Here is a 15,648-nt window from a genome sequence, read left to right as displayed (position 1 = left end):
AGCCAAGGAAATTCCATATTGGGTTATATTCCATCTGCTGTAAGGCATCAATTCATCTCTGGGAATCGTTTTGTACGTGTCGACATCTCTACTCATATTTCTAATTCCCGCCACTAGTGCCTTGTTGCTTGAGTTTTTCCCTGGAACATATGGTTCGAGGGCAAACAGGAACATTGCTCGAAATGCCCACAGAGAACCATGATAGCCAAATGGCAGGACAAAATACGGAATACCCTTATCTGTTGTGTGTGGCATAAGTCCACATACCCAACAGTTCGTGGTGTTCATTACAGTTTGGTGCTGGTGTAGGAGTTGGACGAATGAATTATTTACAAACTCTAATCTTCTGGCAGACTCGTGTTCAGGTAGAGGGTGGAAAGAATGCAGGGAAACAGTAGGAAGAGGTGTGGGCTGAGTTTTATGTATAAAGGTAACTTGAAATGTGAATAGAGTATAGCCAATCAAAAACATCATTATGCTACACATTAAAATGCATATTATTAAAAATTGTTTTCTCGCCATCACAATGCATATTTTCGTTTCAAAGTTCGTAGATCTAGCAGGTCTCTCTACCCTTGGAAACTCCATCCTCTAGTTGCTGCCTGCGGTGGGAGATTGATTCTGCTCAGGAGTGCTTCTGTTCAGTCCAGGGTAATTCCCTTAGACCAACCAGAACCGTCGACCTAAGCGTCTCCAGCTGCACTTCCCAAGTCGATCAACCGCGGCCCTAGCAGCAGAACCGGATGGCGGTTCGAAAATCAAAAATGTGCAAGTTCCCTGGGCGAGAGAGTTGCACAATCAAAAAATAGTCCTTGGGGGAAAGAAAAATCTGATTAGTTTACTTTTATTAGTTCTTTTTTCTTGGCCTCAGATTATACCGTTGTTTCCCAGGTATGGTGTGGTCTTCAAACAATATTTCAGGTTCTGTAGTGTCCAACTGCATTTACGGTGGCACAAATCCTTGCAGAATACGATCACTATCCTTGTCTGTACCAGTTCCTTTCAATCGTGCATCACTGAAGGGCACAAAGCGAGGTATGGACTCGGTTTCAGAGTCAGCAATTCCCTCCTGGACCCGTCGGTCATATGGAAGGGGCAGCGGGACCCGTTCACAATGGGCGCCGTGCACCCAATGTTTTTTCCCGTGGACACGCACTGCAGAGCGGGTAGTCAGCAGGACTTGAAAGGGTCCGGTCCAACGAGGCTCCTCGTTCTTGGTCCGCCTGAAGTTCCGCACTAGGACCCAGGAGCCAGGTTCAATGGCGTGGCCTGGATCATCAGACGCTGGCGGAGAGGAGCTGTGGACCTGTTGGTGTAAAACACGCAATTTAGTTGTCAATTCGTGCAAATAGTCAAGCAGTGCAGGGTGCTCTATCTCGCTGAGTTTCACTCCCCATATATTAGCTGGGCGGCCGAACACTATCTTGTGTGAGCTAAGTCCCAGTCTAGAATGGACAGTCGTTCTGGTAGATAGGAGTGCTAAAGGCAGGGCGTCAGGCCATTTAAGACCTGTGCTGGCTTGGATCTTGGCCAATTTTAATTTTAGTGTGCCGTTGTAGCACTCTACTAATCCAGCTGATTGGGGGTGATTTGCAGCGTGGAACTTCTGGTGTATGCCTAGACACTCACACACTCTCTTCATCACTCGTCCCACGAATTCACTTCCGTTATCACTCCAGACAATTCTAGGCATACCATACCTAGGGAAGAATTCTTTGACAAGGGCTTTGGCTGTGGACAAAGCAGTATTGTCCTTAAGGGGATACGCTTCTACCCACCTGGAGAAGGCGCAAACAACAACAAGCACGTATTTCAGATTGTTGCACCTCTCCATGTGGATGAAATCGAGCTGCAGAACCTCGAACGGATACGTTGGAGGCGCAAAATGACCAGCTGGAGTTGGAGTTCCCCTACCGGGATTGTACTTTAAACACACCATACAGTTCTTGACCAAATTCTCTGCACATTTTGGGATACCACTATTCTGCCATACTGGGGCCAACAACTTACAGATTCCTTTCACACTGATGTGAGCCATCCCATGAGCCATTGTCACCACTGCAAGTACATATGCGTCGGGTAACAGCCATCTTTGATGCTCTGACAATTCGACCCAACAACCATTCGCATCCAATCTACCCTTGCTTTCTCTCCATTCATTCACCTCTTTCTCAGTGGCCTCAGACTGTATAGATTTCACACTTTCAATAGTGTCCTCGCACATACCTACATCAGCAATCCATCTCGCAGGACCTACAACAAACATTCGACTCATTGCGTTCCTTGCAGTCTCTTTCGCAACTTCATCTGCAAATGCATTCCCACGACCAACATCATCTTGAATCTTTCTGTGTGCACTGCATTTCACAATCGCAACTTGTAGTGGCAAGGTCAGTGACTCGAGAAGCTCGTTAACTAACTGACCATGCTGTATCTTTGCACCATGCGACGTCAGGAACCCACGTTCACGCCACAATCGTCCAAAACTATGAGCCACGCCAAAGGCGTATTGGCTATCTGTATACACATTCACTCGTTTTCCTTTTGCCAACACACACGCTCTTGTAAGTGCAATTAACTCTGCTGCTTGCGCAGAATTATGCGATATACGTGCAGTTTCTACAATCGTGTGCAATGTTGTCACAGCATATGCTGCAGTCGTATCACCATTTGGCAATTTGAAACATGAACCATCAACCCATAAAGCATCATTACATTCAGGAAGGGGAGTGTCCAGTAAGTCTACTCTCCCTTTTGTCTCTTCTTCTGTCCTAAAACAGCAATCATGTTTTTCGACCTCATCTGTCTCTGCTGAAATGGGCAATAACGTGGCTAGGTTGAGTGTATCGCACCTCTTTATGTGTATGTGACTCGCTAATAGTGTCAACTCATAGCTTGACAGTCGAGCACTAGTTAAGTGCTGTGTCTTTGTTCTGTTTAGCAAAATGTCTACTGCATGTGGGACCATAACGATCAGAGTGTTATTCATTACTAACCCAGCAGACTGTCGAATACAGACAGCTGCTGCAGCAGTGGCCCTCAAACAGCTTGGTAATGCCTTGGCTACAGGATCTAGGGGCGCGGAAAAGTAAGCGCATGGACGCTGTTTGTCCCCAAAGGATTGTGTTAGGACTGATAATGCGCAACCTTCCTTCTCATGGACATATAATGTGAAAGGCTTACTGTAGTCAGGGTTGCCCAACACAGGAGCCGAACACAATGCATCACGCAACTCATGAAAACTCTTCTGACAATCTTCAGACCAGGGCACGGGATTGGGTGTATCTTTACAGATTAGTGCCAGCAAAGGTTTAGCCAACAGCGAGAAATTCGGTATCCATTGTCTGCAATACGATGTAATGCCCAAGAAAGCACGCACTTCTCTCTGTGTCCTTGGGACACCCAATTTTGCAATTGCCTTTATTCTCTCTGGGGTCAGTCTCCTTCCCTCCTTCGATAAGATGTGACCTAAGTAGGTCACCTCTTGTCGACAAAATTGCAATTTCGAAAGAGAGACTTTGTGCTTCATATCACATAAATGACGCAACAATGACAATGTGGCTTTCTTGCAAATCTCTTCAGTATCTGCAGCGACCAGCAGATCGTCTACGTACTGAATAAGAGTCGCACCATCAGGTAGAACAATCATGTCAAGTTGTGATTTCAGAGCCTGACTGAATATGGATGGACTTTCACAGTAGCCCTGAGGAGCGCGTTTGAAGCGGAAGCTTTGTCCTCCTAAATTGAAGCCAAAAATATCTCTGCTCTCCTCAGCAATCGGGATGCTGAAGAAAGCGTTCTTCAAATCAATCATCGAGAACCAAGTGGCTGAAGCTGGAACCATAGTCAATAGGGCAGTAATATCGGGAACAACTGGAAACTGTGGCACAACAATCTTGTTCACTTCTCTAAGATCAATCACAAATCTGTACACAGGTGGCTGTGACGGATCAGTACGCTTTAAGACTGGCAAAATAGGACTGTTACAAATGTTGCCTACTGTCTCTTCAATTACATCTTTCTCAATCAAATCGTAAATGATCGCTAACAACGCCTTTTCACATTCGCTAGAGATCTTGTATTGTGGAATACGTGGCAACCTAACATTGGCTCTCAAAGTTATGACATATGGCGCTATCTCCAAAAGACCCACATCGTTAGAACCAGTAGCCCAGAGTATATCTGGAAGGGATGACAATTCAGTTGGAATATTCTCCTTTGCCAAATACATTGGAGAAATCACTTTCTTACCTAGGGTAAGTTGTACTCCCGAAGGAGAACAGTGCAAAGTTGCATATAATCTCTTTAACAAATCCAAACCTAACAAATTTTCGCCACAACCTGTTGTAAGAATGAGGGGTGCTTCTAATTCATATGGGCCAACAGAAAGGGGCATAGGACTAGAAATCGGGTTTCTAACCGGGGCGCCAGAAAAACCTACTGAAACATTCATTTCGCCAGACAAAGGTGCGCCAGGAAGTTATGAGTGCATAATAGAACTTTTTGTAGCACCAGTATCCAGCAGAAAAGGTTCTGACACTCCCGATGTAATTACCTCAACATAAGGTCCATTCTGATCTACTGGAACTGAAACAACTCCCTCTCTTTGTCCATGGCTGTCCTAGCAATTATTAACCTCATTCTCGTTTTCTGCGTAGTAGTCATCAGCATAATACTGAGCTGACCTGGAAGACGCATTATTCTGTTGGTCAAAGCTGTTCATGGAATTCTGAGGCGGAAAAGAAGTATTGTTCTGGGGGAAATTTCCACGGCCCCTACCCCTAGGAGCCTGTTGAACACCTCTACCTCTTGCACCAGAAACACCATTTAAACGTCGCAATAAAGCTGGACAACTATTCTTAAAATGACCCTCTTCCTTGCAATACGCACACTGATTCGGACCATACGATAAACGCTGTTGAGAAGACTCATTTCTTTGTGAGTTTCTCGAATACTGCTGTGGTTGCTGATAATCAGGCTGACTAACTGTGCGAGGCGGATAGGCTTGCTGGAGAAGGACTGGGGAAGGCAGGACACAAGCCCTTACGGGACCCCGCGGCTTCAGACACCGTGCGGGCAAAGCGCTGTAAGCCCTATGCAGGCACCTCCGCTCCCTCGGTGCCCTGTGCGGGCGGTCCTCCACCTCCGGCCACTCCACCTCGATGCTCCTCGCCCACAGCACGTTCCTCCCTCAAGTCGTGTTAGCAGCACCTTTCCTTATCTGCAGTGGGGGTACCCCCCTGATGCTCCACCGCTCCGGCCCCCACGCTGCTATGTGTGGCTCCCGTTTGGCCCATCTCACCAGCCTGTTGTAGGCCCCAAATCCGGGGGCTCAATTTTCGCGCCTCACAGATCAGGCGCAGTCCCGGACAGCAGCTGGCCCATCTGCGGTCCTCCCTTCTCACGGACCACCGCCTCCTCACTCCACCTCGTAGGCATCTGGCCTCCGCTCCGGCCGCCTTCCACTCGGTGATGGTCCCCTGATGAGCCACCCACGGCGGGAAGACGTTGTGCGCTGCCCTGCCTCTCAGGCCGCCATTGCTTCCCTGCGTCACGAGGGAAAGGGCGTCACGGGGGTTGGCGCTGCGATTTCTTTCACCAACAGAACGGGCAACAGCTGCCTTTGCTCAGAGAGATACGGTGCTCTCCAGCGTGGGGTTCAGATGCTGTTGGAGGGTCACAACGGGAATCTGGGTCGAGGAGCCTCCCGACCTAGCGTCCGCTCAGGCCGCCATCGTAGCCTCCACCAAGCTTTTAGAATTCAATTTTACTGTACAATACATATCTGGAGGAAAGAATATCAAAGCTGACTTTCTGTCCAGACATCCTGTGCTTGAGGATAAGTCTAATGAATCAGAAGAAGATATTGAAGAATGTATTATTGCAAGCATTGATGACACTGTAATTTGCCGTGACAGGGTAGAATGGTATAAAGCATTAGAGAGTGATTTACTACTTGAAGAAGTTGTGGAGTTTGTGGGGAAGGGTTGGCCTAAGAACGATCTATTGGACCTGATTTGCAACCATTTTGTAAGGTTGCAAATGAATTATCTCTTTAAGGCAAGCTTTGAGTCAGAGAAGGCAAATGAATTCCTCCCTTTTGTTTTCAACAAAGAATTCTAGAAACTGCACATTCAGGTTATTTAGGTATGACTGCCACCAAGCGCAGAATACGTAATGATTTTTGATGGCCTTCTGTAGATCATGATGTGGAAGTACTTGTTAATAATTGTACACAATGTTTATACAGTGACAAACACTTAGTTACGAATTCTCCATCTCCTAAACCTTCAATTTCTCCCAACAAAGTATGGCCGATGGTTGCAGTAGATTTTCTTGGACCATTTCATGTACTCCCCAATTGCATGAAAAAGTTCATAGTTCTAATAGATCATTTGTCCAGGCGGGTATCAGTCAGGGGTGTTTCTGAACCAAACACAAAATCTGTCATTCGACTTCTCCAAGATGTATTCAGCAGAGAACGAATGCCTGAGGAATTACTTACAGACAATGAGGTTCAATTTACTTCACAACTTATGCAAGATTTTTTTAACAAAAATGGGTATTAAACACTTACGCACACCATTGTATTTTCCCCAGGGAAACAGCAAAGTTGAAAGATTCAACAGAGTTCTGGTCGAATGCATTCAAAGTGCCATTAAAGCAAAAGTAGATTGTGAGTCTGCTATCAGAGATGTGGTATGGGCCTTTAAGACCACTCTTCACTTTCCGGCTGTGTACCTTTTGAATTGATGAGAGGGAGGAAAGTGGTATCCACTCTCAATCCATTTTGGAAATTGAATTATTTGGATAATGAATGTGATGTTACAAAAAATTCTTCCATTGCTAAAAGTTCGCAGTGGTCAAGCCAGTGTTAGCAGGTGTAATAGACTTACTATGCCTGTTTCAAAAAAAGAAGTCACATTTGTTGTCAGAGACCTGGTCTGTGTTAAAGATCCTTTGATGCTACAAAAAGGTAAATCAAATTTCGGGGATCCTGCACGTTTAGTCACAATTAAATGTAATAGTGCCAAATTAGACAATGGTCCGTGGTGGAATTTTGGTCGCTTGGCCAGAACCAACTCTGTTCATGATCCAGTTGTAAATACTGGTCAGGATTTTCATGCTGTCAGAAGAAGTTCAAGATTTAGGAGGATCCTAGTAGATATATTCAGTAAGCTGTTTTTCTTTGTTTTCGTTTTTTATGTTACATTCTATTTTTGTCAAAAGGAGAGAGATATGTGGTGTCTTTGCATCTCATTTTAGTGCACTTCCTTTATATATAAATGTTGGAATGTTATTTTGTGCTTGTCTGTATGTTCTATGTCCTACTTTCAATGGAATGTTTGTGCAAGGCATTGGAATTGCTTCACAGGCAGTTGGAGCTACCACCTTGAGCCCCTTATACCTGTAACCCATTGTATCCTGTTTACGGCAATAAATTCATACAAAGATTGAAGGCTTCAGGTTCAAATGACTGACCATTCATCTTACTGAAGAGAGCACACTTAACAGCTTAAGTATATTATCCTGGAACCTAGCAGGGATACAGTCTAAATTTCAAGATCCTGAATGGTTTACTGCCATTGGTAACACTGATATCTGTGCATTTCAAGAAACATGGGCCGTAGATAAGGTATATATCAATGGCTATACTTCTTACTGTGTGGACGCTCTCCCTCCAAAAACATCTTATAGGGCCAGTGGCGGACTCCTAATATTGGTTAAAAACACCATAGCATGTAGGTACAAGCAACTTTCAATAAACTCACCTGATATACTGGGTATTCAGCGCACTTTCCCGTTCTGGTTTAATTTTGACCTTGCTTAATGTGTACGCCAGGTCAGAACCCTTTAGTAGCGAATCTGTAGTAATCTCACTATTAGAACCTAGTGGGAGGATATCAGGTGAATTCAAAAATCATAGTTACAGGTGACTTCAATGCTGCGTTCGAACTCTCCGCTTTATTAAGTGCATCCCTTGAAGAGGAGGACAAGGTTTGGGGTATCCTCAATTTTGTAGCCGGTAAACCTGCCCAGCGTCAGTCTAATGTCTCTTTATAGATTGCTTCTCTAACAGCTGGCAGGAGTTGGAGGGCATGCAATTGGAGAACCCCTTCAGATCTAAGAAGAAAGGTTACTTTTAAGAGGGGTGTCTATACAAGTATTATAGACTATATCTTCTTTGATGTTAGAATATAGTCTCTAGTGGAGGATATGTTAATTGAACCAAGGACAGAAAGCGATCATAACTCTCTGTTAGTAAAAACTGTTAGTGTAAAGGCTCACAACTGGTTGAATGACGACTGTGAGGTGCCGGGTTTTTGGGAACCCGGTGGTGCCAGGGGATAACACCCGAAGACCTCTGAGTTCTCCCTGTTCCGGATCACAGAAACACAGAGTCTTCTAGGTGAAGTCAAAGATCGAGTTTTATTGGCTGCAACCAAGTAACAAGCGTCCTAGAAGTACAACAGCACGGGATGTAGATTCTCAGGAGACTGTTCGTTTTTACAGAACTAGCCTTCTCCTTTTATACACAATATTACACTTCAGGCAAGAATTCCTTGTTTTATGATGCAACCATATACATATTTGTATAATAAAGAAAAAGCAAACTCATGATGGCCAGCCTACAATTCCGTATGTCCAGTTCGTGACAGATTACCCAGCTCGGCCCAGAACTACCATCAGATATCGATGAAACCCCAATAAAATCGGGCACCTCCTCATCGTACAACTAGTCATAAACAAGAAACAGGGACAGGTGTGTGTATGATAAAGCATGGTTTGTATGTAGTGAATGGTTTATGGCATGTTGTGCTTTGATGCTATCTTACTCGGCCACTGGGCGAGGAACCCGCCCGAACAGGTTTGGTTGGAGGCAGTGGAGTCAGCTCGGCCAGGTCATGGGGAAGTCAGCTAAGGTGGACATGTCCTTTTAGATCAAACTCGGCCTCAATCAATTGACTATATGAGGGCAAGCCACAAGATGGATGCCGTTCACAAAATAGATTCCAAGGGTTCGAGACGGAAACCATGATTTAAGGGTGATAGCATCACTCAATCACGACGCAAATGCATAGGGATAATGTCCTAATCATTACCGGTCTGTAGACACCAAATTCGTCAGGGTACGATGATATTATGTGACACGAGTGTTGGGCCTCGGTACCATATTATAGCGGGGTCCAGAATTTCAGAACCACAGACCCTCCTTTTGCCCTCATATTAGGCAATAACTCATGCTAATCTGAGTCCAAATCTGTATTCATGAAGTCATGCAGATGCTGCTGTAGCATCATCCTGTTACTCAATTCGTCCCTCGACACAGGCTTCCTTGCACATGATGTAGCACAGAGGCCACACATTGCAGGAGCGCACTGCGCACACAGGCAGAACAGGAACAGAATGGTTAAGATCATCCCAACGAATATCAGAATTTTCCATCCCCAGGCAGATATCAGTTCCCAGAACCACCCTAGCAAGGACCAATCTCCTTTGTCCACGTGGATGGAATCAGAGATCTTGTGCAGTTTTGAGATGGCCTGGTACACTGTCGGAGCATTATCAGGAATGAAAATGCAGCAACTGGATTGGATCACTCTACATACCCCGCCACGGTCTGCAAGTATTACATCTAGGGCAACCCTATTTTGAAGAGTCATAAGGCGGTCCGACTGGCGCTCAGCAGTCAAGTTGCTAAGGGCACCAGCCGTTTCAATCACGGCGGATTCAACTACCCTCGTCAATTGGCGAATGTTCCTGCTGTTCACCATAGGCCCCCAAAACGGCAGAAAACCTTTTGCGAAGTCTCCAAACTCCTGTTCCGCAGTGTCGTCTTTACTCACGACACCCCTAACTGTCCTTGTCCGATGGTAATCTGCCTCGGCCGTGTAGGTGGGTGGCAGCAGAAACGAGATAAAACATGAGCCCGAGAAGTCAGGGGGCAACCATGTATATGCTTTGTCGTGGCAGACGAAGTAAGTACCCTTAGCCGCTAAGAATGAAGGGGAGGTCTGAGATGAGAAAACATAAGTCTCAGTACAGACACTGTTCCCTAGCTGAGCTCTAGGGTTTTTGCCATTTCCCTGCAGACATAGGTGACCTTGGTGGGGTACTATCCAGATTGGAGAGGATTTCTTTGCTTTCAGACTCTCAGCCAAGGAAATTCCATATTGGGTTATATTCTATCTGCTGTAAGGCATCAATTCATCTCTGGGAATCGACTAACTGTGCGAGGCGGATAGGCTTGCTGGAGAAGGACTTTAGTTTTCAAATCCTTAGTCTTTTTGTCTGCCTTATCTAACTCGTCTTTGTGCCTATTCTCGTAGTACTGGGCTGTGGCTAAAATCTGCGCTGACGTGGAAACTGCCCAAGCACTCTCTGAATCTTTCAATTTATTACACAGTTCAGGAAGCAGATTATGTACGAACTTGTCTACAAACAATCTTTGGCCACCCTCGGTAGCCATATCCTGACCACTATGACCGACGAAAGTCTCTTCAAACCTCGTGAAAAAGTCAGACACATTCTCATCTTTCTTCTCCTTGCACGCAGATAACTTGTCCCAATTCACACGCAATTCAGGCATTAAGGTCTTCATATATGCAATAATTCTACCAGGAAGTTCTGCTACTAAAGGCTCGGGTTTAGAACCACCAACTTGTCTAGCATCAGCAGCAGTGATATTAGCCCACGTGTCACCTAATTCTGGATCATGATCTGCATGACGAATCTTACTCCATAAAGGCTGTGGAACAACATTCCCAAACAACATGTCTACATCTGCTAAGTTCATTATACATGAGCTGGCAGTCTGTGATAACTCCTTATAATATCCTGCAGGATTTTTACGAGGATCAGGTAATGTCTGTTTGAGTGCTAAAACTTCAGATCTTTTCCAGGGGACATGTACCCATACACGCTGGAAATGTGGCAGAATTGGTGGATTCGCATTTGCGTCACCTTCCCTCCAAACTGGAGGAACCTCTCTCATGGGGTACTGTCGCTGCTTTTTCCTACCTAACATGTCATCCTCATACAGTGATCTAGAGACGTTTCCCTTACTCCTATAAGATAACAATAAATCTATTGCTCGTTCAACATCGACACCTACAATCATGCCTTCATAAAATATGAATCGCACACGGAACAATTCCTGGATTTTGTGTTTGGGATCATTGTCTTGCAAATCTCTGCAGAGATATACACACATCTCTTCTAATACATATCTTTAAGTGGGTGCATCCCACTGACGGAAGACTTCCATAACAGACTGAACATCATACTTTACAGTATCAGTAACCCATTTACGTGCTAACTCATTCAGCACTACTCTTTCCTCATAATCGGGTAGTTGACAACGCAACTGTCTACGTCCTGTTTTAGGGGTCGTTTTAGGCGACCCAAAGAAAGGTGAGAACAGACCAGTGACAGTACTTGCCACTCTCTGTCAAACAGAAGGGGAAGCTTGCGGAGAGGCAGATGTGCCAGAAAAGACAGGCTGATGTAAAGAGGAAGTCGAGGCAATGGCAGAGGAAGTTGAGGCAGTGGCAGAAGAAGTATCATGATAAACAGTTGGAGCAGTAGGCAAAGTCGTAGAAAAAGTAGATGGAGTATGTAGCGAAGGCGGCGGCCCTTGAGAGGGCTGCGCCGAAGAAGTAGGGACCAGCTGAAGAGAAGTTGGTGCTTGTGCAAGAACTGGAGTTCGTGCACCCGGGCGCGGTATAACAAAACGCTTCGGGGGTGCAGTAGCATCTAGCGCATATGGAGGTGGTGAACTCAGTAAATGGGACATTAATGGATCTTTATCTGATGTCCTTTTTGAACCTTGTCCCTCATGTGGCAACATTGGGTAGCATCTATCTACTGCTAGCTTCTTGCTTTTGAGCATTTGTTCACTCTCTTGCTCTTCCTCATTATCCCTGTATGCAATGGCGGCTTGCACCATTGACATACCTCTTTTATTTTTCTTTGCTAATTTCATTTCTTTCTGTTGGACTTCTTTGCGCCACAAGCGAAAAGAGTCAAACCTCGCCGGCCGGGCTTTCTTCTTGAAAAGTTTGACCTCGAGATTATCTAGAATTTCTGCGTCAAAGCTACCATATTGGGGCCATTTTAAAACACCATCCTTTCTGTATTTTATCCACACTTCATTATATGTGATAGGGCCTACTCCATGCTTCACATAAAGTTCATATGTTGGAGTTCCAATCGGAGGAACCGGACACGAATCCTCTAATCGGGAGTCCTTACTACAACCAAGACAAAACAAGTTTCCAAGTCTGCTAAGACCAGGCATCTTCGCTCACTAGTCTAGCTTCAAACTTCAAAGGATTATCGAATACGATATTTTCGTGAATACACGAATCCCTTGGTTTTGGCGCTTGCAAGTTTCAAACAAGGTGTATCTCAAGGATACCAAAACTAAGAATCAAACGAAGGACTGGGAGACGCTCCACTTATACTTAACTGAAGTGTTGATGATCGATGACGTCACTAGAAGACTCGTCTATCGTTTCGCTCTACCAAGGATCACTGGGTCCAAAACAGGGCGATAGTCAGGGCAGCAGTCCTTCGTAGCCGTCGGGACGCGGGGAACCTCGCAGCAAAGACCTTTGGAACCACGTCGACATACAGGGGTCGCTGAAGTGGCTGGCCGTCCTCTGGAATTTTCACACGAAGCTCCTCACGAACATCTGGCTTGGACCGATACCGCTTGATACCGCCCCGAGTTGGGCGCCAACTGAGGTGCCGGATTTTTAGGAACCCGGTGGTGCCAGGGGATAACACCCGAAGACCTCTGAGTTCTCCCTGTTCCGGACCACAGAAACACAGAGTCTTCTAGGTGAAGTCAAAGATCGAGTTTTATTGGCTGCAACCAAGTAACAAGCGTCCTAGAAGTACAACAGCACGGGATGTAGATTCTCAGGAGACTGTTCGTTTTTACAGAACTAGCCTTCTCCTTTTATACACACTATTACACTTCAGGCAAGAATTCCTTGTTTTATGATGCAACCATATACATATTTGTATAATAAAGAAAAAGCAAACTCATGATGGCCAGCCTACAATTTCGTATGTCCAGTTCGGGACAGATTACCCAGCTCGGCCCAGAACTACCATCAGATATCGATGAAACCCCAATAAAATTGGGCACCTCCTCATCGTAAAACTAGTCATAAACAAGAAACAGGGACAGGTGTGTTTATGATAAAGCATGGTTTGTATGTAGTGAATGGTTTATGGCATGTTGGGCTTTGATGCTATCTTACTCGGCCACTGGTCGAGGAACCCGCCCGAACAGGTTTGGCTGGAGGCAGTGGAGTCAGCTCGGCCAGGTCATGGGGAAGTCAGCTAAGGTGGACGTGTCCTTTTAGATCAATCTCGGCCTCAATCAATTGACTATATGAGGGCAAGCCACAAGATGGATGCCGTTCACAAAATGGATTGCAAGGGTTCGAGACGGAAACCATGATTTAAGGGTGATAGCATCACTCAATCACGACGCAAATGCATAGGGATAATGGCCTAATCATTACCGGTCTGTAGACACCAAATTCGTCAGGGTACGATGATATTTTGTGACACGAGTGTTGGGCCTCGGTACCATATTATAGCGGGGTCCAGAATTTCAGAACCACAACTGTAAGAGTGCCAAGAAGGCACTACAATTAGCAGTTAGGGGCTGTTCCAGATCAGACCTAATCTTTACCCGCAATATTTATAAAGCCGCACTTAGCAAAGCCAAACGTGAATACGCAGACACCAATTGGAATGATCTAGTTTTAGCAGCAAAAGCAAGAAAATGACGCAAGTTTTGGTTAATTGTGTCTAAGGGTACTTGTTGTATCCTTAAAAGAATTCATGAGAATGCTGGATATATAAAATGAAGATTTATTCATAAAAGAAGTACAGCACTCCAAATCCTTGCAGCGTGTCTCTCTCAGTCAGCATCCAGTCTCTAACTGCAGAGCTGGAGATTCCAGAAAGGTAACATTCCACGCTACTAGGCAACAGAGAACATCTTCAGAGAACATCAAAAGATGCATTTCTAATGATACAAAAAGCAGACAACTAGTACATATGAATGAAGAATATAACAGTACTTCGAAGTATTCCACCTCCAATAGCCATCATATCCAGCCAGAGGCTTGGGTGGATAACTTTTCTGGTTTATACTCTGACGACAGGGTTATCACAGATCTCTACACTGACCATCCAGTGCTGTTCTCAGATATTACTTCTTCTGATGGGTCCATACATAATCCTCTGCGAGTTTTTAGTCTTGAGGATACTTTGTCAGCAACCCAGAAACTAAAAACAGGTACAGCCCCTGGACCCGATCTGATATCAGGGGACTTGTACAAGTCTGAACCCGCGATATGGGCACCATACATCAACCTTTTGTCTAACAGTATATTAGCTGGTGGAGATATTCCTGAAACTTGGAGGAGGGCAGAGGTAATAACTATCTTCAAAAAGGCTAATCCTGCTATCTCCTCCAATTACAGACCCATCAGTCTGATAAACAACCTACAGAAGGTTTTTGCTAGACAAGTTTTAGATAAACTTCAAGAATGGATGGAAGAAAACATGATTTGTCCCCAGCCCAAGCTGGTTTTCGCGTTAAAATTAGCATGTGCGACCAAGCTTTTAGATTCTACCTGCTAGCATGGAAGTACGTGCTACTTAGGTAACAGCGTATTTATTTAGCTTTCGTGGACCTGCGAGGTGCATTCGATTTGGTACCGCGTAATCTACTGTGGAAGACTATGCTTGACCAAGGTGCCCCGGTTGACTTGGTGACTGTGTTCGCCAGATTGCATAAGGACCATTATGCCCAGGTTAGGTGGGGGGTAAATGGGGAATTGACAGAGAGGATTCCGATTGAACGTGGGGTGTGCAAAGGATGTGACCTCGCCTCCACATTGTTCTCTCTTTATATTAATGATATGGTGAGTTGTCTAATGGATTGCAAAAATGACACCCCTTCGTTTTATTGAACAAATTCCTGAACTTTTGTAAGGAGAGGAGACTGGCACTGAACACCACAAAAACAAAATTTATGGTGCTCTGTAAATCAAGGGGTAGTATCCGACAGGTCAAGATAAAACATGAACCCTTGGAACGAGTAAAGGATTTTTACTACCTGGGCAATGAGTCACTTAGTTGGGAATATCAGTTGAGGAAGAGCCTCCTAACCTTATGTCAGAGATCTAAATCTGTTATAAGATTTTTTTGAACAATCCTATACCCAACCCCTCTCCCCGGCTCTGGGGAGCACCCAGAAAGGGCGACCAGACGTGACATTCTGTCCCTTAAATCTATTTACTGGAAGGTGGTGGGGGAGCACTACATGCATAATCTATATAGTGGTCAGCTAACGACAAATGTCTTAATCATAAAATCCTGTTCCCTTTTTGAACCATTCCTTGACCTCATCATGCCCTCTCTTGCCAAAAACATGTACATCAGGTTTAGGTATGGTAATCTGTTATTGAAAGAGGAAAGAGGTGCGGGGCCTAGTTATAGACACCTGTCTGGCATGCTGCGTAGCTGACAAAACTGAAGAACATATATTGTGCATCTGCCATAAGTACAGGCAATTACGGAGTAGATGGATTAGACCTATTTGCCGTAACATGG

This window comes from Lissotriton vulgaris, chromosome 6 (assembly GCF_964263255.1).
Source record: "Lissotriton vulgaris chromosome 6, aLisVul1.2, whole genome shotgun sequence".
Lineage (NCBI taxonomy): Eukaryota > Metazoa > Chordata > Amphibia > Caudata > Salamandridae > Lissotriton > Lissotriton vulgaris.
The sequence above is the reverse complement of the archived record's forward strand: the minus strand, read 5'-3'. Positions refer to the sequence as shown.